Source organism: Heterocephalus glaber, unplaced genomic scaffold (genome assembly GCF_053883595.1).
Source record: "Heterocephalus glaber isolate CG9 unplaced genomic scaffold, H.glaber_assembly_v1.0 deba00001729, whole genome shotgun sequence".
Lineage (NCBI taxonomy): Eukaryota > Metazoa > Chordata > Mammalia > Rodentia > Bathyergidae > Heterocephalus > Heterocephalus glaber.
Window position 1 is genome coordinate 10,357,226 of NW_028258440.1, and position 25,072 is coordinate 10,382,297.

The following is a 25,072-nucleotide window of genomic DNA, read 5'->3' on the forward strand; positions in this document are numbered from 1 at the left end:
CATATTGAAAAATAATGTTTGGTAGATCATGTTTGGTTTGTTTGTAGGACAATTTTAGAGACTAAACCTAAATCTTATACTCCTGGGCTTAAGAAAATTCTAAGGTTTAAAAGTATGAGTTGAGTATACTTACTAACCAATAGTCTGTCAGTGACCTAGCCTTCATGAAGGAGGAAATTGACATATTTGACTACATCAAGTAATAAATTGAATGAAAAAAGTATATAGAATAGCATATAAAATTTGAAAACTTTATATAAATAAGATATGTACAAGTTAAAGAAGCAATACCAAAAACGCATCACATTTCCAAGAAATCCATAAAAAAATGAAATAATAGACACCTTAAGAAAGAAAAAAACTAAATTTATGTGAAAAAATGTCAACATTGCTAGCAATCAAGCAAATATATATTAAAACATCTATGTGATACTTTTGTTCATCACATTTAAAATTTTTGATGTTGTACAATGTTTAGTATAAGGGAAATGTACAAGGGACATTTGAAGGGACTTATTGAGGGGACATTTGGCAATTTCTGACTCACAGTATTTGATCCATCAAATCCATTCTAGGAATCTAAGGAAATCCTCATACAAGTGCAAAAAACTTATAATGAAAATAAAGAATGCATTCAAGACTGTTTATTGTCACATTATATGTAATAGGAAATAATTGGAAATAACCCGTGTCCAGTAATAGTAAAATAGTTGAATAAATGAATGGTATATCCACATAGTGGAATACTATGCAGCTATTCTTAAAATGAGAAGGATCTATAGTTGTTGATGTGCCATACTGCTATATTTTTAGTCAAAAAATCAAGTTTCAGAATCTTTAATATAATGTGATGCAATTTAGGTAGGAAATGCATATGAATATTTTATACACATAGGAATAAGATTAAAGAAATTGATACCAAATTATTGTAGGAAAACCTTAAGAGGAGCCATAGTGGAGTAGTTGAGAACATAGCTATGTGATCTTTGAATAGTTATTTATACTATCTATGCCTCCATGTATTTATCTACAAAAAGGTGGTGATATTATTGCTTTTTTCAGTATTTTTATCCTTTGTGAGGATGAAATGAAGAATGTATATAAAGCACTGAAAATGAAGCCTGGCACCATAGTATAGGCTTACCCTGACTATGTTTTTTTTCATTTTTCAGTAAGAATGTATTCATAGATTGCCTATGTTATAAAGAGAAAAACACATGAGAAACTAATAAGTATGAGATCTAAATGCTTCTAAATACTACAAAATAAAGACAAAAGGAAAAATAATTTGCCTATACTGGAATTTAATTAGTCCGCAATTCAGTAGAATATGGGATTTATAATATATATATATATATATATATATCTTAAATTGCACCTTTGTAGAAATAAAATATAGTCACAATATTTTGCAGCTCCTCTTAGCAACAGATAAAGTCTATTTGAATCTGAGCTTGTCCTATGATTTTCTTTGACCAATAAAAGACGGCAGAAGAAGGCTGTGGTTTTTCTAGAGCCTAGGCCTTCCAAGGCTTTCGTCTTCTACCTTTGCTAATATGGGATGCTGCCCTAAGACCATCATATAAAGAAATTGGTATCATCTACTAAGGAATGAAAGACCATATGGAGGACACCAAGAACGGGGGCTTTCAAGCAATGTCCAACATGTACTGTCAGACAGGAGAGGGGAGCTGCCTTGTGCCTTTTAACCCAGTCAACGCTCCAGGTGAATGCAGGAACACAAATGTGTCACGGAAAAAAATCAGTAAAGCAAATACACAGTTTACACAGAATCTTCCGAAACAATAAATTGCTCTTGCTTTAAGTCACTAAGTCTTAGGGTCATTTAACGTGCAGCAGTAGTTATCTGAAACAGAGAATATGAGATCTCATGGAGAGTGACCACATGGAGAGAGATGCTCAAAAACCTCAGTTTTTTCACTGCCAAAGCTGAAGCACCAGACATATGAATGTGGCCATGTGGGAAGAACTCAGCCCCAAATGACCTTTCATCTGAATGCAGCTACATTTGTGAGCCTGGACACCACCAGCATAAAGAAGTCCCATCTAGCCTACAACACTATGAGAAACAACAAATGGCTGTTTTAAGCTCCTGAGTTTTTCAGTAATCTTTTAAGCAACAATAGCTAACTGGCCCCATACCAAAGAAGCCTAATTTACTAGATACATAGAAATTCCTATGGTTTGGGAATGGTTTGTTCCCAAAGATACACTTGGTCCTCAGTGTGGTAGTGTTGGGAGGTGATGTGGAATTTTAACAGGTGAAGCCTACTGAGAAGTAATTATGTCATTGAGGGTGATGTTTTTGGAAGGAATTGACATATGCTACTGGAACACTGCTCTCACAAGAGCATTGCTGTAAAAGAGCAAGTATGACTCCTGAATGGCTTTCTAGTTTCCTGTCTCACTATGTGATCTTCCTCTCTTGTACATACTCCAGCCATGATGCCATCTGCCATGTGGTCATCTGCCATGCCTACACCATGCTCTTTGGACTTTCAGCCTACAAAACTGTGCAATAAATAAACTTCTTTTATTAGTTACCCAGCATCAGTTACTTTATTTTAGCAATAGAAAATGGACTAATAAATTATATCATTTAAACTCTTGACTATCTCTTAAACATTTCCATGGCATAAACTAATGGTATTAAATTACGATAACAGATTTTAAAGAAAAATTTCTTCTATAGAGTAGGAGACATAATAATTCAAATTATTTAAGCTTAATCATTCAATTAGAACATAATATATTACATATAATACATATTCTTTAATTCTTCTCATTATTATTTTAACCTTGTCTTAGAAATAAAGTTTTTAAATTAAAAATGTGCCCTCAATTATTTTTTAAATGATCTACTATGTATAATCAAAATTTATCCGAGAACATTTATCCAATATCCTTGATATTATGGAAATAAGAGTACGACTGGTAAAATGTACATCTAAATAACTATGATAAAAGGAGGATGGAATAAGGCCCAAAGAGGAAGTAGTTCAGAGGAGAGTATTTCAGGATGGAAGTCCAAGAGGAAGCATCTTAGAAAAGGTGGTAGTCTAAAAAAATAAGTGGGTGTAAAGTCTGAAAAAATACGGATAGACCACTAGAAAGAGAAAAGTACATTCCAGGCAGATGAAAGAGTATTTTGAGCTAAAGATTTTTAGATTTTATTCACAATAGTATTTAAGCAAAAGCACGGGCTGTCCCACTGTACCAAAAGTTCATCTGATGGCCTATGAGAAAAATTGAACTTCACACAGTTTGAAAAGAGATGAAAGCAGCAGTAGCCTACAGCATTCTGAAACTTCAATCCAGGCATCAAGTGCCCTGTGAAATCAATAAGTCTACTATTTGGTAGTAGGTAAGTCCCGCCTATTTCCATTCTCTAATTGGAATTCCTTTGTTGATAAAACAAAGAGGTCCTGGAGAAGTCTTCATTACTGTAATAATATTAACAAAAATGACTGTTTATAGAAAATTTGAAGTAAACAAAGTTATATTTTCAAGTCAAGAATAGGTAAAGGATTTGTAAGGAATAATACTTCTGTTTTTATTTTTCAATAATAGCTTTCTGGCTATGAAGTTACATGTTTATTATGGAAAATAAAGTATAGAATATAAAAGGGAAATTTAAATTTTCAGAAATTCCATGAATTACCATTAATATTGTGATTTATTTTCCCAATCTTTTTCCTGTACATCTATTTTAATTTTGGTCTATTTATTTTAAATAGTTTGATGGGATTATATACCATTTAAATCTCTATTTTTTTTAATTTAAAAAATATGGGGGTCAGTTCAGTTTCAAGCAAGATGAATTTGAGGTAATGGTGAAATATTAATAATGAAATATCCACCCAGATATTAGAGATGCAGATGAGGAGGAATGTCGTGGCAAAGAATATGATCTTGAAGATGTCAATCTAGAAGCAATTATTGACACCAGATCATCCATACTGTTTCAAAGCATGGATTATTGGGCTAAGAAAGCAGTTGATTCAGTTGGAATAGAGTGGATAATTTCAGAATGCCATCACATGACTGCTGTAAATAGTCATACTGGATTTCAATATAAAAATCAATTTCTTATTGTGAGTCTAAGGACTGAGCCTTTAGGAACAATAAACACACCGACAGGAGGGGAATTACAGACAGATTTAAGAAAAGAAGATGATCAGTGGTTGGCACTGGTCTCTGGACCACTTTTGCATTCTTAAAAATTATTGAGGATTCAAAGTGCTGTTGTTTTTGTGGGTTATACTTATTGATATTTATGTATCAGAACTTAGAAATTAGAAATTTATGAATCAATTCACTTAAAACAATTTAATAAACCTATTCCATGTTAATATAAATATCTTCATAAAAATTTCTGTATGTTCAAAAACAATAATTATTGAGAAGACTGGTATTTTTATGTTTAAATCTTGGATTAATATAACAGACCTATATTATCATCTCTGCTTCTATGTTAAACTAATTGATATATATGTGTAAAAATCTAAGTGAAAGGAAAATAATATCTTACTAGTATTATGAAATTAAGTTTGCACAGACACCTTAAAATACTCGAAAGCAGCCTTCAGGAGTCTCTGGACCACACTTTGAGAAGAGTAGGCACATAATACAGAGAGGAAGGAAAGAATAAGGGTCAAAAATGTTTTATTAATAGTGACTATAAAGATTGGATTGACATGAACAAAGATCCTTTGAACTGTACATCAGATCAGATCACACATGTCTTGACTTCTCATTGTCCTTAGTGCAAAATCCAAATTCCAAATCAAGGCCCCTAAGGGGATTTATCTTCCTTCACTCCTTCCTCTACTCTACTTGTGCTCATTACACCCTATATACAGGTTTTTCCTGTTATCCTTGATGTGTCCAGGTATTTCTCCTATCAGTTATCTTAGATTCTGTTTTCTCTGCCCAGAGGGCTAACTAGTACTCAAACTCCAAGACTCAGATTAATAGCCACTGGTTTAGGGAAGCCTGCTGAAACCCGAACTCCAATCCACATTGAGTCTTCTTTGTTCTCTTACAGATACTTTGTTCTGTTACTTCAGAGAACTCATCAGTTTAGAATTATGTTTTCCATCATAGGATGATGGTGTTTATCTTCTGCCAGTTTACTAAGGGTAGGAATAGGTCTGCTTTGTTTACTACTCTTTTCCCTGTACATAACGCTGAATAGGGACATAGGTGGTGTGCTGTAAATGTTTGCTTAGTGAAAGCATAAATAAGAGAATGAAAAATATATGGAACCTATTTTCTTAATCTGAAAAGAAATTATTCATATTTATTGTTTTGTGTGGAAATGTAAACTCTTAGTTCCCAATTTACATATAAAAGACATTTTCAAATCTGTTTATTATATACTATCCCAATAATTATTAGCATCAAATAGTAATTGTTAATGTATGTGATTATAAAGTACTCTTTCATGTATTATTAAGCATGTATTTGAGAAGCATTAAATGCTTTAGTTATTACAATATAAATTAGTAGTTACCTGTTAGTCAGTCATGATAATAATTCACTTAAAAGGTTATGATGATGAGGTCACAAAGTTAGAAAGAAGTTCAAGTGCATTTAAATACCAACAGAGTAATCCTAATTGTTCTATACTCTTTTCATGTTCTTTTTTTTTTTTTGGAGTGTAATTTCATCTCTCAAACAGAAATCATGGTATGTTTTGAAATCAATTTTCCACTTTTCAACAACTGTGATAGTTAAAAAGTGCCAGAAAGTAATATTCTTAAAAGTATTTCCAATAAAAAGACAAACACTAGCATACTGCCAGCTTTCAGATCTGCAAGAGAAGGCACTATGTTATCTTTATGTGGATTCAAATTATTGTTATTGCTATATTGGTTTATGTGTACAAATATTGAATGTAAGTGAATTTTATATAAAGACCAAGATACCATTCTTTTAACTGTCTATAATTTTAAATTTAGGCAATCATTTGAATACATTATAGTATGAATGAATGACCACTGCACCCTATTGAGAAGCTTTCTTTCTGAAAGTTATGATTAATCTCTATTAGGGATGTATATTATTTTGAGAGTAAGGTGCTGCAGCACTGACAGAGGCTTTCCAATGAAGGATATTATATATGAATATACACTTCCTTGAGCAGGGTTTACTATATGGAATACAAAATGACTTGCAAAGCCCAAACTTCACAGAAAGCAAACACATTTTATTTTTCTTGGCACCCTAGCCAGAGAAGTAGCTTCACATTGTCCATTTGGATATAAATAGGAATACATAAAGAGACGACTTTAATTGGCTTGTCAATTGTTCTCTTGGGCCATACTAGGGTGTGTGAAAAATAACTCATCTGACTCTACTGTGAAGAGATGGGTGCAGAATTCTGACCACCAACTTTTCACATCCAGGATCAAGTGAGCTTTTTCCAGTGTGGTTGTTTTTCTCAGTGGTGCACAGCCAGAAGAAAATGGGCACTCTCTAGCAGTAAGCTGGTGACTGATATGTTACAGACCTGTTTATGGAAGTTGTTTGGGTAGAAAATCATCAAGGTACCTTACCTGTTTCCAATCATTGTAGCCAAAAGCCAACATGCTAGCACTATTTTTAACCACTAGTAGCTGATCCTTGGATGGCATTGTTATCATTTGCAATGGGAAACACATAGTTCACCACAACAAGTACTTATTGAAAGTCTGCCTTTGAAAACATCTTCCATTAGACAAGCAACCAAATAAAACTCCTTCATTTCAGATGGTACATATTGATTTTCTTTATGCAATTATTATTGACTTTAGTCTTCTAATATTATTGTACTTACACTCTTACTTATGAGGGTATTTAGAAACAAGATTGAGATAAGTGTTATTTTCATTATTCATTTTCTCACAGAATGCAATCTATGGATTAAACAAATATGTTTAAAAAATCAAAGCCAGAACATCTAAATATTGCTAAGACTGAGTTGTTCTAGGTACATGTTAATAGCCCCTCCATATATACTTATTGATCAGTGAAATCTTCACAAATCTTTGAACATTTGTTAGCTTCTTTAAGTCTTGATTTCTTCACCTATTCCCAGTGCTGTAAGTTCCTGGAATATGGTAGATGTTCCATAACTGCCTGCTGGATTGAATTTATATAATAATATTAGTTCCAGGAAAACACATATAAAGGTGTTTGAGTACACATGTGTAAGTGTATTTGAGAACAAACAGGCTTATCTATTTAAAATTCCTAGCAAATTATATGAATAATATAAGCTCGGCAACCCAGTAATTGTCCTATAGAGATTGCATGCTCCACTACATTTAGTTATATTGCCCTTTACATTGACCATTCTGATACTAACAATTTAGCACATTTTTTTCCTGATATCCATATTGGAAATGGAAATTCTCGGTCCCGTGAGCAAAACCACTTGAAAATTCTGCAATTTCCTATTGCTTAAATGTGTCTGGGGGATCTCTAAAGTTGAATAAGTAATTTAGGAAATTCACCTACAATATACAGATCTAGACCTCTGAAAGCAGCAGATCAGTTCTTAGGAAAAGGGAACAGTGACAATGCCCTTTTATAGTTTAGAATTAGGATGGAAAGCAATATTTTGAAAGAACTACAGGGTTACAGGTGCACACTGAATGAAGGACACCAGGGAGCCGCAGAAGACTGGTAAGGAAAATGAGAGGGGAAAATGTGAGAGAAAATATAAGGAAGAGTCACTAGCATTTTCTAAACGATTAAACAGGTTGCTGAATTTCCAGGAGAGAAGAAAGTTAAATCTCTTTTCATGAAATCCCTTGGCATCACTCCCTTCCTCAAGTGTCTTCAAAAAAGCAAAAAAAAAAAAAATGTAACAAAGAGACAGCCAGAGAGTGAGATGATCATCGTTTTAAATTGTGCATTCCATTTCCAGGGCTGTCATGGATTTTCTATCTCCTATTTTACCAGAATTCCCTTTCCTTAATCACTGGTTACAGAATGTCCTTAGATTCAGAATGTTCCAGTCATTGGACAAGCTGCTGGCAAAATGTTTCTTTTTACTTTCCAGAACTTTGAGGAAGGGCTTAAGGAGGTATACTGAAAGTCCTTTCCCTCCACAGTTCGAAGATTAGGCAGTTCTTAATGAGAAAACTTTCATTCTTCTGTTTATTTAGAATTTATAAAATCATTTATACTTGTATAAAGAGCTTGCTTTTGTTTTGAAGGAGAGTCTTGGGTTTTAGGGAGGTTCATTTACATACCGGTGGCAAGACAGGTTTTATAGCCATCCATTCCCCACTGCTTTTTTCAACAGCCTAACAGAGAGATCACACAGGAAACAATTCCTATGCCCCTACAGACTCTGCTTGTCATCTTTTGTTTCTTTGTTGGCAGGGCTATAGGGCAGGAGGGGCGTGAGGGTTGGAGCCACAGGGATACAAATGTTTCCCATCTGAAGCCCAAGGCAGTGTTGGAAAAGGGACGGTAGCAATAAATGTGCTCTTGTTTCCCCGATTCTTCCCCGGAGAGTGTTCAGCTCAAATCTTATCCTCCCTTCCGTGGTGTGATGTGTTTACAGTGCTCCCTCTTTGCAAATACCTGGATCAAAAGCCGGGAAGATGGGAACACAAGGTTCCGAGATCTCCCCCTGGCGTCACCCTACACTACTTCTCTTTTGGAAACTGCACCCAGTGACCCTTGCTCAGGAGCACAGAGTCCATCCAGTCCAGAAAGCCTTCCTAAGACAGCCGCTGCCACCCAGGGAGGGGAACAGCTGGGAGCTTTGGAGCGCCTAAAAAGCAACTCGTCCCGGTAATTAGCACCAGCCACGGCTCCAAACGTGCCTTATTGCAACCCCTAGCGGGCTCCCAACTTGGCAATAGCTTCTCACTCTCCTATCTCCGTTCTTACGGATGAAAATTTAAAACGTGAGTGTACCGTCGCAGAGTCACACAAGCCCTTCTTTCTTCACTCAAGGAAAACATCAGTAAACGTCCTTCGCCCAAAGAAGCTTTGACTCTTCTTCGCGCTATTATTTCCTCACCTAGAGCTTAGCAGAGCAGTCCCTGGGAACACACAGCGGGCTGTTTGCCCTCCACGCCCTCTACCTGGTTGTGGCTGAGGTGGCCCCGGGGGGTAACGGTCTTGAGAGTCTGCAAGACTCGGAATTCTTTTTTTTTTCTTTTTTCTTTTTTCTTTTTTTTCTTTTTTCTTTTTTTTTTTTGCAGTTGTTGGGGCTCCCCTGGCTCGGCACTTGGTATGTCCCACGGTCTAGTTCTAGCTGGGAAGCCGGGAAGAAAGCTGCTGTGGGCGTCGCCGCCGCCCTTCCCGGAACTGGAGCCTGCTCTAAGAAGAGGGAGCCAATGCTTCCCTCTTCAGTCACCTCTGGCCCAGCTGTGCAGATGTTAGCGGCTGCGGAGTGCTTTCATGCGAGGCGCTCTCAAGTCCTGAGCATGCCCAGTCGGACTCCTAAGGCTCCTGAAGCGAGTTACTGGGCGTGCAAATTCCACTTCTCCGCTTTTTCGAAGAAGCTGAGGAGATTGGGAAGGGAGGGATCCAGGGCTTGGGACAGAGCACGAGATTCCTCCAGGTACGTGCCCTGGTGCCCAGCTGGGTGAGGGGCAGAACTGTCCGGTGAACCCAGAAACCAGGGCGGCCGGCCGGACAGGACAGGATTCAGAGCAGTGGCCCCATCACCACTACCGTGGGGACTTTGTCAGTGCTGACCTGACGCGCCACCAGGAGGCTGCATGTAGCGAGCTTTGGCGCGTGCGGGTCACACTGACAGCGGGAGGCAGTCGGCGGCGGTGCTCTCTTACCCACTAACGCAAGAGAGCTCCTGGGTAGTTTATGCATTGCATTCACAGGCTCATCTGGAAGGCGGGGAAGAGAGGGAAAAGAGGAGAAACCCAAACAATTTCTCTCTCTTTTCTTCTTTCTTTTTCTTTTTTCTTCCGCCAAAGTTATCCTAGCAAAAGACTTGGAATTCTCTCCGAGTCGGTCTGAGGCTTTACACATCAAAGCAGTGATCACGTTCCTGTGCGTGTGTCCGTGTGTGCACTCCCGTGTTTGTGTATGTCATGACTAGAAAACACTGTCCCAGGTCGATGATGGGGTTGACAAATACTCCTCCGACCCCCCACCCCATCTTACCCTCGGGAGAAAATAATGACAAACCCTGGTCATGCCACTCCTCTGGTCAGAAACCTACCTACAAGAGTACGAAACCTCAATTTTGTTGGTTCATGTTTCCTTCTTCTGCTCTCATACCCAGCTTTCTCTTCTCTCTCCACCCTCTCACATTCTGATCTTTCTCATCTGGACTTCCCTTCCTCTGCCCACTACCTGCTCCTTCAGCCTTCCTCCTCCTCCTCCTCCTCTCCCCCGCCCCCCCAGTCTCAGCTCCGGATAAAACCTGGAGTCTTGGGGAAAAGGAAAAAAAGATTTAAAAGAAAGAAAAAAAAAAGAAAGAAAAAAAAAAAAACCCTCGGCTGTGGGCTGTGGAGCTGTCAAACCGGGCATGCTCAGTAGACAGCGCAGGTTTTTTGGTCTTGAGTAGCGGAGAAACATTTTTTGCACCACCACGACCAGCTTCAGAGCGCGGCGGCGGCGGCCACGGAAACATCGGCGCAGCCATCAGCCGTGCAGACGCCCCGCACCCGGGAGCGCAGCGGCTCCGGCTCAGCCCGGAGTTCACCTCCGAGTGCCCCGGGGGCTGAGCTCACCCCTTTTGCTTTCACGCACACGCGCACACTCTCTGTCTCACACACACACGTATACACACTATCTCGTACACACATAGGACCAGGTCGCAAGCACTCTCCTGGCAGCGGTCGTCCGCTGGCGCGGCCGTAGCCAGGTTCGGGTCTTGCCCCTGGCGGCCGCAGGCTGAGAGCACCGCGGCCGCCAGCCGGAGAGCGATGCGGGGACCCGAGTGGCAACTCAAAGAGTAATGTGGATTCACAGTCGTTTCCAGCAGGAACCGTTCCAGACGCCCGAGGTCCCGGGCACTAGCAGCACCCGTTGGAGCTGAGCAACTGACGAGAGGGCAGGTGTCCGCACCGCACCTGAGGACACCACAGAAACTTGCGGCTGGACTAGGTAGGTGCGTTTCTTCCGGTTCCTACCTCCTTCGCTGTGGCCCGGCACCCCCCTGCCTTCTACCCCAAGGACTCTGGGCGAACTTCGCCCCGAGGCTGCAGCGGCGGAGGCAGCTCCGGGCTGGAGCAGCCCCTTGAGCCCCCTGTGGGACTCCCGCCCGAGGTAAAGGAGCCGTGGAAACCTTCTTCTCCTGGTCTCTACCGACCCCTGGGCTCTGTACCACTCCGGGGAGGTGGGAGGTTGGCCTTGTTAATGGTTCAAGCTTTCAGCAGGCCCTAGGGACACTGCCCTTCTGGGGCTTGCTGAGCTTCCCTGGCGGCACTTTTGCCAACCAACTCCTCCAGTTCCGAAAGGCAGTCTGTCGCCCTGCCCTCGCACCAGACCAGGCGCTCTAACAAGTGGACCTGGATGCTAGGGTGGAGGTGAGGGGCTCCATCTCAAAAGAAAGGAAGGAATGGATCTCCTCTAGTTTCCCTCCCACCTGGAGCGTCCACCTAGGGTTCATCCACTCGGGTTCAGCTACTGCTATCTCTTCTAGAGGGGATATCCAGGGCTAAGACGCAGTTTAGTACCTGTTTGCTTCCGAATTTCTATTCGAACCTCACTCAGGGACCCCAGGTTCTGGTGAACTCTAGGACCCTTCTAACCTAAGGGATCCAGGGCCCCACCCTATTCGTCCTCCCTATACCCCAATTTTTGTAAAAGAAACAATCATTAAGGACAATCTATGCTCCAAGAGCCATCGGTCTTGGCTTTATCCTTGTGCTCAACTGTGGGGATTTGTGGATTTTCCCATTTCGCCCTGAGACTTAGTCCCTGGGATCTACCAGCGGCCAGCACAGCTGCGGAGAGCTAAGCATCCAGGAGGCATGCCTGGGGAAATGTAACCTCACTTTCTTTCGCTCTGCAATGGGCGGGTTGCCAATTCAGTTTTCGGATGCTTTGCCTAGAGGTGGAGAAAGATTGTTAGCGCTACTTTGTGAGTGGATGTGTTTGTCAGGAGTGTATTTAAACATTTCTGTAACCTCGTGCAGCCGGTTGTTTACAATTGCAGAAACAGTCGATCTCACTCCACTACTAGATGTAGTCTCCACGTCTATTTCACCACTGGGAGAGTAAGGGCAGGGAGGAGGGCTGGTTTGCAGCTTGTACTCGCCGTCGGCGGCTTCGGCTTTAGCAGATCTGCATCATGCTACTGGCGGTAAGATAACATAGGTAGAAAAACTCTATATCTTCAGTATGAGAACAATTGGTTAGGAGACGCCTTGAACTTTACCTCTTTTTTATTTTTCTTTTCCCGGGATCCTAATCTAAAGGTGTATTTGAGGTGGCCCACAGAAATACAAAGAGAAGTTCCCAATCCTATAGAAGGGAAATCAGATGCCATTTGGGCTTTCCAGACTGAAAGGAAACGAAATGCCCCAATGGACTCTAATAGATACTGTTACATTAGCATTTAATTGATTGCGTTTGTGGTAAGCATCATAGACAGCTTCCTTGAGTTTTAGAATTTTGTTCTATGATTATAATTAACAAGTTAGGTACACTGTAGTGTGAGAATCAATTGCTACTCTCAGACTGTTTGAGGAAGACATTGCAAATGTCTGCTTTATTATATCTTTTGGCTGAAATATCAGAGTCCACCTTTTTAGTCCTAAATCTTCCTATCTGGAGCAAAGGGCATTCCAGTGCTGCCAAGGAAAAATACAACATGAGAAAGAAAAGCTTTTTGTTTTTTTGTTTTAATGAAAAGATGATCCACAGCGTTAACTTCTACTCCATGATTACCTAGCATTTGCTTGCTTGCTCACCCCGCCCCTTGCTCTTCGTATCTGCAATGTGTGGAAAAATGAATTTTCATAAGCCATAGTGTGACCCTTAAATAAATGAAAAATCAAAATTCTAGTTTTGCCATTCTTTTTCCAAGTTTACAAGACTTCATTTGTGATGTGTTAAGTAATTTGCTTTTGCAAAGTTATTTTAAGGGTAGTTAAAAGCTTTTAGTTATGCTAAAATAATATTCTAAACTTTTAATGACAAGAAAGTCAAAATATGCATTTGAAAAAAAGGTTCAGGTAATTTCTAAAAGAAATCCATGCTTTAAATGTTTTTTTTTAAAGTTTCAGGTTGTCCACTAGAATGTTTGTGAAAAAAAGATTTTTCTGGAAAACAAATCTATTAAAAATGTCTAATATTTTATAATAAAAGTAATAATGTTCAGTCCCTAGAACAATGCCAGACACAGAAAATGAATAAATATACAGTATTTTGAATACATGTTATATTTACCATTAGGTCCAGGTCTCAATTATGAATTAGTAATTCATGTCATTTGACAAGATATACAGTGGGAATAAAGGAAAGAATGCTTCCTAGAATCATTGTGATCTAAAGATGATTGAGTGAGATTCCAAATATTCAAGCATATAGCTGTATTAAAAAGTAAAACACTATTATATGGAACTATCATCCAATTCAATGACCTAATTAAAAGTTTGAATACTCTAAAAGTCTGTTTCACTTCAGCTACCATAAATGTAAATAACACTGACATGATCAGTTTTCCTCATAGTCATTATACCTTTCCGAGGCTTTTAATACAAAGAAGCTTGCTGAAATAGAACAACCTACATTCAAGTTTATTTTGTACAATACTAGATTAAATTATCAAATTGCAAAATATTATTTATTATATTGCTTCTGAAGACAGACTGAGTTAGAAATTTGTTTACCATGACAGCCTTAAAAACTTGAAAATCATAAGAAATGTTAATGTTAACATGTTTTTTTTAAAATTCTGTGTTTGAAATAGGCATGTAAGTTTCCTTGAAACTTGCTTTTCCACAAAGTTCATCAGTGTCACATTTAAGTATAGTTGTCAAGTCATTGGTATACATTATGATTAATAAATCCTTAAGCTTTACCAAATAATTTATTGTTATTTATGCAATTATTTATTTACTAATGACTGACCTGAGATCAAATAAGACCAATATTTTGAATATCTGACTCAATAATTAATTTTTCATAAACACAAATTTTCTTAGAGTAGTCATATTTACCCCACTCCACACACACACACACACATGCACACACACACACACTCCAATAGACACAGACACAAACCCACTTGGAAGAAATGTCATGTGAATGCCATACATCAGATATAAAACATGTGGGTTAATTTTATTAAAATTATGTGTGTTTCTTAAATTGCTATCAATTTTAATCTCAAAAGTAATAATCCTATACGTACTTTTAAAAAGCTTTTCTTCATTTATCATTTGGAAGAAAGGTTTGAAATGGATTACCAGCACAACCACAGGCAGATGAAATGATGAAAAATACTGTAAGATGCAGAATTTAGCAATTCTGATTAACATATATATCCCTAACTGGAAACGCAGTTGCTGATTATGATAATTTAAAAAAATCAAATTTCAAAATTGTTCACATCTACAAAAGCTGCTTTAAATCATCTGCAGATTCTGAGTATTAGATCACTATTTTGAATAGGGGTATAGTTTTCCCTTCCTCTAAAAGGTAAATTAGTTTAATCAAATTTAATAATTATGTATTATCAATATAGTTAATATATTAGTCTTGGATTAATATATTATTTCTATTCCTTTCTTTTTCCTTTGATTTTGGTTTGAGCAGAGAAATGTAAAGATCAAATCCTACCAGCTAGAACCATGCTAGTTTGGGCAGGTGAGCCATATTCAAGGCTTTACATAGCTTTGGATTATTCTTAACAACATTGATGCCTTGACCATAGGTGTCTCTTTAGTACTCATGTTCTATTACAATAGGTTTTATAGTGTATATAGATTCTGTCATTTGCTGGATGCACTGTGGTACAATTTAGCAAGACCAACGAGATTGCTTGCATTTGGAACTCATGAAAAATACGGCTAAGGAAGTAAGAATAGGATCTCATAAAGTGAAAATTACTATAAAAATATTAATAGCAATTGACTTCTGTATATATATTTAAGAAAACTAATTTTTATTAGAGACAGTAAATATTTTTATAGGTGAAGTTAATCCCTGATATTTTAAAAATAGTAACATAGAGCCTAATAAATGAAGCCTGAGAAATTGCTGTGTAACTTCAGGACTCATTTCTGGACCTAAAATTTTAATCTTGGATAATTTACAATTTTAAAAATTATACTGAATTGTACTTCCTGTCCAAATTTCTACTTTAGGTAAATAATAGCATATGGTGAAGTATGCATATATGCCAAATAAACCCTATCCTTTGGATGATGTTTCTAATGTGATGTAATGATTCTGAAATACTGGGTTCTCCACCCTCACCCTCTTCTAACTGTAAGAGTGGAGAATATAATTGGAAAATCAGCATATAAAAATCTTTTTCACATTAGTAGATCATCCCTGTGACAGTCTTACTGGGAACCATCCTATCTGTAATTATGGTTGACCTGTGCCAAGATTAATGGTTTTTTTCATGGTGCTTATGACAAGTCTCTTTGACTGTATCTACATGACACCCAAATGTGTGAGTGCAAGGTTCTATCAAATATCCAACTGATTAGTGTGATCCAAACGAACACCTGGTTGGTTGCAGGAATTTTATACTTAGTATCTGGATGCTTTGGAGTTATTTAAAATGCTAATGACTCAATATCTATTGCAAGAAAGAAAAAAAAACCTTCAAAATGCATGTAACTTATCTTAAACACTCTTGGATTACCATGAAAAACGTAATGATTTAAATGTCATCTTGAGTCTACAGATTTTTATGAAATAGTTAAGGATACATGCATTCTCTAACCATTACTAAAACAGGAACACTCTGGCCTTTTCAATAAGCCATAAAATTAAAACTTTAACTTCAGTTCTACACTCTCCCATCCCTTGTCATACTGATTCATCAGTTTAAAGAAATCAACTGAAAGGGTTTAATATGTTAGCTTTTTACAAGTTCCTGTACTTCATTTTCCACCAATTCTCCTACTGCCATGGAAACATGATGGGACAGACAGCTGGGAATCACTAATTCAGGATGGGAACCTGCTTGTTAATTTAATTTCATGCCAGCCTGTTGATCCCTTAAAGTAACTGTAAAAGACTGGGGAATTGAATTTGCTAGAAATAAATGATTAAGCAGAACAAAAATTGGTCATTTTCCTGATGATCTTTCTTCAACTCTCTTTGTCCCTGCTCTAGCAGTTCTTTTAAGATAGTCACAGAAACAGAGGTTTTGATTTGTGCATTCTTATCTGTATTTATGTATTCTAAAAAGCGTTTTTGTTCTAATAAGACATTTACAGCTGTAAAATAGTTACATAATAGCTATTACATTGAAAAAATGTTCTTTCAATTTATGATTTTGTAGACTTTGAAAAACCCTAATTACTGATCACAGTAAATATAAATAATGCTTGAATTTTCCAGTAGCATAGGTTATTTTTTCTTTCAAATAGAAAAACAATTTTGTCCTAATATCTATTCCCCACTTTCTTTTACTAGAGACCAAATGAATCTGAATATGTTTATTTGAATCTGTAAAATAGGCATTTTACACATCACCATAAAGCATACTGATTGTTTTAATTTTAATCAACTAAGTTGTCAGTTGATAAGTAGTCAACAATGAGGAAATTGCCTTTTAATGTTTCTCATATTTTGCTGTAACATTTTTGTGGCTGATTACGACTAAAGAAATTGAATTTTGGAATCACAATATCTAATATGAGCTGAATTGCAATCCATGTTAAGTCTTTTGCAATACCATTTATAAATCCTGATAAGCTAATACTTATTCTTGTAAATTATACCTGCAAACAAATTTCTGTATTATGCCCAAGAAAAAATAATTCTCAAAAGAGGACATTAGTAATGAAAAAAGAATGTGTGTGTGTATGTGTTTATGTAAAGGTCACAAGACCCTTTTTCTGTGTTAATATAAGTAGAATTTCAAAATATACATATCCCAGACAGAATTATTAATGATAGAATGAAGTAGTTATTTTAAAATTTAGGAAAGAAAGTACATTTTTAAATTTTAGGGGATATTGGTGATATCTGTATCCAGTTGCTGGATGTTGAAGTGCATGCATTTTATTAATTGTAATTTTAGCTATATATGTTATCAAAATATATCTGTGATATACAAAAAATCTGATCAAAGCAAAAAAATAGATCAGACATCATTGTTAAATGTGTCAATTTTCTAAAATCTCTATCATTTGTGGTACGTCAATTTTCTATAACTGTTCAGAAATATTTGGCTTTTGGATGAACAATGAAGAAAGTCGTCAATTATCATGCTGTTTTCAGATATCTGATCAATAATTTATTGTTATTCATCCAAATGTTCAGTTTTCATGGAAAAATAGCCTCAATTTCCCTTTCAAAAATTACCATATACTAATTGATAATGTGAAATAGGAAGAAAAGTTCTAAAGGGTTAGGGGAAGTGGGAGGGGTAAGGGAAAGGAAAAAAGGGAAAGGAAAAAACATGAGAAAAGGAAAAAGTGAAACAAAGTCTTTGTAAATAGGGAGGGGTGGAGGGGTTGAAGGGAGGGCAGGGGAATGGGGAAAAATAAGAAGCAAGATATATTGTATAAAGGTACAAGTTCCCAATGATGAATATAACTGTATTGTATACCTAAACTGTACCAATAAACTTAATGAAAAAATTGCCATATACTTACTTTTCATTTGTTTTCCTATTCAAATGAAAGGTATAATAAGTATTTGGCATGCTGATGCAGATACATATATATGTATATATGTATTTATACATATTTTTATCTTTCAGTAGAATTTCAATATAGTTATATTAAAGGAAATCAGTTTGTTTGGAATCAGCTTAGTGTTTTTAGCTGCCTACAAGAATAATTTTGAAAAGCGGCCAAAATAAAAGTACGTGACTATCAGTTTGTGTACTTCAGGGAAAATCTGATTACTGTCTAAAGTCAAAGAGAAAATTTCCCAGTTGCATGGTTTTGCATAATTGGTGGATTCTAAGTGTGTATACTACCTCTAATGCCTCTATCTGGTTTAGACACCTGTCAAAGGAAAGGTGCCAGATTAGATGGACAATTGGTTTATTATATATTGTAATTTCTGTGTCCCAGCTGCATTCAGACATTTTAAGAAAACTCTTCAGTTGTTCAGAGAAATTAGCAAAACATACTGCAGATGGCCTATCTCAATAATCCAGTTTATTTCAGGTACATTTAAAATTAAATGTCCTAAGAGATGATTAATTCAGTAAAGTTATTGATAATGAACTCATCTGATGCTACGCATTCTTTGCACCTATGATGATGCCTTATTAAAGGTGTCTCAATCTTGCTAATTACCACCTGTTTTTAAATATAGAGGTATATAAATACACTACAACCACACAGTGGCTGGAAGCCTTTTAAACCTGAAATTTTGGCTCTCTTCCTAGTTAACTCAATTCCTATCAACAAAATGATTCTGATCAACAGTTTGAATTTATACTCTGTATATTTTGCTCCCCCCCGCCGCCCGCCTTGGCCTTTAACATGAATGATTTTCTTTCTTTTTTTTTCCCTTAAATTCTTTTATTGGTACATTTTAGGTATACAATAGGTTTACATTTATCATTGGGTGCTTGTACCTGTACATGATGTATCTCGGTTCTTATTTTTTCCCCATTACCTGTGCACCCTTCACCCCCTCCACTCTTCCCTATTTACATAGATTTTATTTCCATTTTTTTCTTTTCTCATAATTTTTCCTTTCCCTTCTTCCTTTTCCCCTTCCCCTCCCACATCCCTACACCTTTGGACCTTTTCCTATTTCAAATTATCAATTATTCGTTTTAAATGATTTTCTTTTTTTAAAGCTGCTCTGCTTAACTGCAAGCATTTGAGTGATACTGATATATGATCTCCTACTCTATTAACTAGCCCTAAAATGTGTTTGTGTTTAGGTGTGTGCAGATGAAAATTTTCTGAAGATATATTTATTAAACATATACATATTAATTTCACAAGCATTTATAGAAACATAGAAGCATATCACCTATGCGCTTATTCTATACTTCAAATGAATGTATTTTGTGACTGTCACTTCATATATTGAAAGCTTTAAGTTATATACAAAAGCATTGATAGAATTGCTAAGCAAGCCAAACAAAGAAACTCCTTTTGGGAAGATAGTATTAATTTCACTAATGAGATTTAGTGACCTCTAAGAGAGAAGGCTGTGCAGTTGATTGGGAAATTGATACCAATTACTTAGACTTGAAAATATTTTGTTTTGAAATATTAGTAAAAATCATCCCCATTCCTCCCTCCCTCCCTCCCTTCCTCCCTCCTCCCCCTCTTTTCTCTCTCTACCGTCTCTCTCTCTCTCCCTCTCCTCTCCTCTCTTCTCCCTTTCCTCTTGTCTCTCTCCCTATCCCTCTCTTTCTCCCTCTCCCTGTCCCTCCCCAGTGCCTCCTATTTCCAAGGCTTGAGGTATGTTGATGAGAAGAGAAAGGAAATAAGCTCTGAGACACTCACAAAAGTATTGGTATTGATTACTCTTTTTATTATTTTTCTGATTCTGACCAATTCTTTAAGTGTTTCCTTAGAGAATTGTAAGTATAATGTGAAATACCATTCTTTATATTGTTTTTGGCTCATATATTCTTTCAGTACTTTGGGTAGGAGCTAAAATAACACATCAACGTCCTGGAGTGGTATTTTTTATTGTAGATTTCCTCAGTGCATGTATTTATATGTTGTTAAAATATTTGTGATTTGTCTTTCATGTTTAGTCTAATGAAATCTCAATAATTAGATGTGACGCCATTTATTTTTGGTTTGGAATCCAGGAAGTGTTAACACCAGAGCACTACATTTTTTTCTTTGTTTTGTTCTTGTCCTCTATTTGATATATTTATTGCCTTGATGAAACATTGGACAACTTGTGAAAATGAGTTAATTTTAACGTAAACAATTAGAATTCAGTGCAAGGGAAATATTTTAACGGTTAATTTAACACAGAAGAGAAGAAATCTTAATATCTTTTTCTGTAAAACATGGAGTAAAAAACATCTTTAAGATAATGTGTAAAACAGCAATAGACATAGTGAGAGAACACTGTTCACATACATTTAGCAATATACTTTGCTGCTGAAAAGGCAGAAAATTATAATCAACTTTTACACAGAGTTCTGAGACAATAGGTCATAATGGTCTTGAGGTCTCTTGTATTGGCCTCTTGTTTGATTGAAGACTTCAATGTTATACAGATTTAGTAATACATCGTAGAACAATCTTCATAAAGAAAAATCTTCATCTGATCACTTTTCATTCATTCATTCACTCATTTACCAAAACTCAATGAATGCCTCTGTTTACCCAGCAATACAGAGACATTCAAAAGGCGCAAAGCCTCCTGAGGAAGGCAGATAGATAAGCATATTTTGATCATGTAACAAATGTTCTAGTAGAGGAATAGAATGCTCTGGAAGCTCAAAGGTTAATATAGTTTTATAAAAAATAGGTTATTTGAATTCATTCTTGATGAATGACTGGTAATATTTTTAGTCAGAGAATATGAAGAATAACATTCTGTATGGCGTAACTATGACAAAAGAGCACAAGATTAAATTAGCATAAAATATATCTATACAGAGCAAGAAAACCAGTTTTGTTTCTTGCCCCAGTGTGAGGAACAGACATCAGGAATAAGTGTCTTATTTCATTTCCTTCTGTGTGTCTGACACACAAAAGGTTTTCAACATAGTCTTCCAACATATTTGTTGAATGAATTAATGAATGTGTCAGTGTTTTCCTGCAATGAAATATTTCCTGGACTGTGGTAGCTTTTCTGATGTTTTTCCAAATGCATGAAATGTCTTATATTGTAGCAGAGTCTACTGAATTAGAAGAGGGACTTTAAAGTGAGAGAGGAATAGCCAACTTTGAGTATTAGAAAGGTGACTTCAGTATGGAGGTCAGGTTGAAGAATAGCAGCACTTAGACTAGTGAAGAGACTGTATTGCAACTCTGAAACATTACTAGGATTAGAACCAGACAATGGAAAGAAGGGGACAAAGTTGAATGCCATAAAAGTAGACTAACTGGGACTTGGAAATTGATTATATTCAGAATGAATGCAAGGGAGGAGTGACTCTAAGTATTATTATATAACATAGAGAACACAGAAGAAAAAGTTGGTTTTGGTGAGGATAATGAGGTCAGGTTTGGACTTATTCAAGGTAAGACACCATCTAGCCATCTAGATGGAGATAGATTGTGACAGATGGGAATTAGGGACCTGAAGATCACGTCTGGAGGTAGAAATTTGGGTGTCAACAGTCAATGTAGTAGTTAAAATTATAGGGATGAGTAGGTGAATTTTATCTAAGGAGTATAAAGAAAGAAGAGAAGCACGGTTGAAATCTTTAGAACTGCACTTAAGAGATTAGTGAAATAAGATGAAGCCTCAGTAGAGAAAGTCATAACATGAGCAGAAAAGTAGGAGGCAAGAAGAAAATAATGAACTAGAAGCTAAGGAAGGAAAGGGTCTTATAAATGGCAACCATGAAAAGACATGAAAAGATAATTCACAAGAGAGGAAATAGAATTGTCCAAGAAATGTGAAAAAGCTTAATCTTAAGTAATCAAAATAAATACTATAAAGATTTAGTTATGCATGGTGAATAAGTTGTAGATATCTGTTGCATATCATCTCTATCATTGGAAATATTGTACTCTACACATAAAATTTTAAGAGGAGAGCTGTCATATTACATGTTTTTGCTACAATAAAATACATATATACATACAAGTTAAAAATATATTTGAATTTTGTAAGATAATACTCAGCATAATTTTTCAAATCTCAACTTTAGAGTCACATGTAATTCCCATTTTTGTTGACTCATGACATCAAACAAATTAACAAATGATTAACTCTGTTGACTCTACCTCTGTACTCTATTTTTCCATTAAGTTTATTGGTACCTTTTAGGTATACAATATAGTTACGTTTATCACTGAGGTCTTGTATTTATATTACGTATCTTGGCTCTTATTTTTCCCCCTTCCCCTGCCCTCCCCTCACCCCCTCCACTCCTCCCTATTTACAAAGACTTTGTTTCCATTTTTTCCTTTACTCATATTTTTTCTTTTCCCTTCTTTCCTTTCCCCTACCCCTCCCACTTTCACTACTCCTTTAGACCTTTTCTTCCTATTTCACATTATCAGTTATACATTTTATCCTCATTTACACTTTTAGTTTTCCAGACTAGAGAAACTATTTGGTATTTATACATATGTGTCCTATTTATTTTACTTAAAACATGGCTTTAATGTATATCCATTTAGCTATAAATCTCTCTAGTTTGTCATTCTTTATGGCTGAGTAGTACTCCATTTTATATATAAAAAAACCACATCTTCTTTATCCAGTCTCCAGTTGATGGGCATACTCCATTTTTATCTCAATCATTTTCTCGGCATTCATCATTAATTTCCTAGATCAAACCACCATCTTTCTTTTACCTTGACTGCTAAAATAGTCTTCTCATTGATGCCCCTATATTGATTTTTGAACCTTATCATTTTTCACACAACTAGGGTTATTTTAGATTTAAATTAATTTTATGATTTGCTGGCTTGCTGCTCTCCAATAGATAGATTTTTATCATAGTTAAAATATGATTTTGAAATTTAAAAACTGTTTATCATGGTCAGGGCTTTACATGATTTGATCTCTGACTATTTATTGGACTCCTTGTCTTACTATTCTCTCTCTGTCTGTCCATCTGTGTGTCTGTCTGTCTGTCTGTCTCTCTCTCTCTCACACACACACACACACACACACACACACACAACTATAATTTTTTAGCTATATTGACCTTGATTTGCTCATTTAACATGCCATACATTATTTTTCTCTCTGGATCTTTCCATGTTTTTTCTTCTGTGCAAAATGGGTTTTTCCCAAAATTTTTAAAGGCTACACTTTCACTTTATTCACATCTTTGCTCAAATATTCCTTCATCATGGAGGCTTACCCTGAGCATCCTGTGAAATGAGTCTTTTGTTTTTCCTGTCCTTTTATTACTTCTAGTTTTTCTTCATATGACTTATCACTACCTAGTATTACACTATGTTTATTACTGTTTTAGCATAAGAGGTCCACGAGGATATGGACTTTTTGCCTTTTATGTTGACTGCTAGATCCGTCTCACCTAGAACAGTTCCTGATATATAGTAAGTGCTTAATAAATATTGGTTAAATAAGTGAATGAACAATAAAGACATGATGAAATGCTAGTTGGCATAGGTATGGCAGCTGAGGCCAAAGTCTTAAAACTGCTCATATTGTTTGCCTTGGTTTTTTTTGTTTGTTTTTCGAGACAAGGTCTGGCTATGTAGTTCAGACTGGCCTTATACTCACTATGTAGCCCTGGCTGGCCTCAAACTTGCAGGGATCCTCTGATCCTCCTGCCTCAGTTAACCAGGTGCTGGGATTACAGGCGTGTGCCACCACACCCGGGTGCTTATATTGTTTGATCTAGTACAATAATTGTACTTCTAGTAATTTGTCCCAAAGTAGTAATATAAAATTTAGAAGAGGATTCATTTGCAAAATTTTTACCAAGCGTTTTTTGTAATACTAGAAGAAAATAAAAGAAACTAAACGTTCAACAAGGGAATTGCTAAGTGATTTATGATACATCTAGAAATGCATTATTTTATGACCATTAAAGAAAATGTTTACAAATATTTTATAACAATAGCAAAAAGTTTATATTTACTACCAAATGATAAAGCTGCATGGAAAATTTTACATACTCCATATGCAAAAATGAAAGACTAGAGAATGATGCACAAAAGTGATAAAATTAAAAGAATCTCAGTTTGGGGAAGGTGGATAGTAGGTGAATATTTTTCTTTATAATTCCTGTATTTTTAGTTTTTCTATAACAAAATTACATAACTTTCATTTTCAGAGTATATTTACACAGAAATTAGGAAACAATGAACACAAAATAAATATTGTCACATCAAAAGTGAGATTTTTGTGATTAATGACAACAATAAACTCCTTGAGATTATTCTTGAGATTATTCTCCTTGAGAGATGATACTGGAGGTAGAGTAATATTCCAATTATAAATGGACTAATTGTTCTCTGACTGCTTTGTTTTGAAGAGCTCTACAGAAAAGGACAATAACTGAGATCCATCGGTCCAATTTAGTCTTCACTTATTACAGACACAAAGAAGGCTGAATTTATCCTGTCGAGATTTGAAAAGGATTTTCAAGGGAAATTAGGCAAGTAAAGTTTGCTCCATATTGCTGTGGAAAGCACTAGCAATTTTCCTTATGTAAAACAGAAGTGATTACTCACTATATTTCTTTATGTCATGTAATAAAAACAATTAAGTGAAGTTAGACTATAGATTACTCGGCTATTCAGCCACAGTTACCTCTAATGGAAAAGAAGAAAGATAGCATTGACAACTTTTGACAGGTCTCATCATTAGAAATGTCCATAGTGCCAGAAAGAAAAGAAGCTGCAGCCAATAATGTAAACCTAAAAGTTCTCTAGACCGTGAGAAGATGGTGACAATACAAAGTATTACAGCATTAATTGTCTAAGAGCACTGATCATTGCAATGTGTAAACTGCCTCTGTTATTAACACAATTATTTTCTATGAGGTCTTTTAGTAAATGTCCCATTAGAAAAATAGAATTAATAGTTTTAAAACATATGTAGCAATATGTAAATATATACTCATTAGAAAAGTAAAGTGTGACCTATATGCAGCCCAAGGTCCCTTGAAAATAGAAAGTGTTAATACAGGTATTATAGTTATAATTTGTATATAATTGAGTAATTATTGAGAAATAGGTAAATAAATGTCTTGTTTCCTCACTCAGTAGAAATTATACTTTTAAAATCCACTTCAAAAAGATAGCTATCCCTTTACACATATATACATTATTTAAAT

At 36.1% G+C, this 25,072-nt stretch overlaps 1 protein-coding gene across 5 annotated transcripts in view; it reads left to right on the forward strand.

Annotated features, from left to right (window-relative positions):
- The first annotated feature begins 9,440 nt into the window (after nucleotides 1-9,440).
- Nucleotides 9,441-25,072, forward strand: part of Tenm1 (teneurin transmembrane protein 1) — an 837,569-nt gene continuing 821,937 nt past the window's right edge. For 2 of the 5 annotated variants that reach the window (XM_087199782.1, XM_021240584.2), the window contains exon 1: nucleotides 10,162-11,103. The gene's annotated coding sequence lies outside the window, so the exon portion shown is untranslated. Of the gene's footprint in view, nucleotides 9,593-10,161; nucleotides 11,108-11,243; nucleotides 11,266-25,072 lie in introns of those variants that run through there. The other 3 variants (XM_087199780.1, XM_087199781.1, XM_087199783.1) reach the window with 3 other exon arrangements.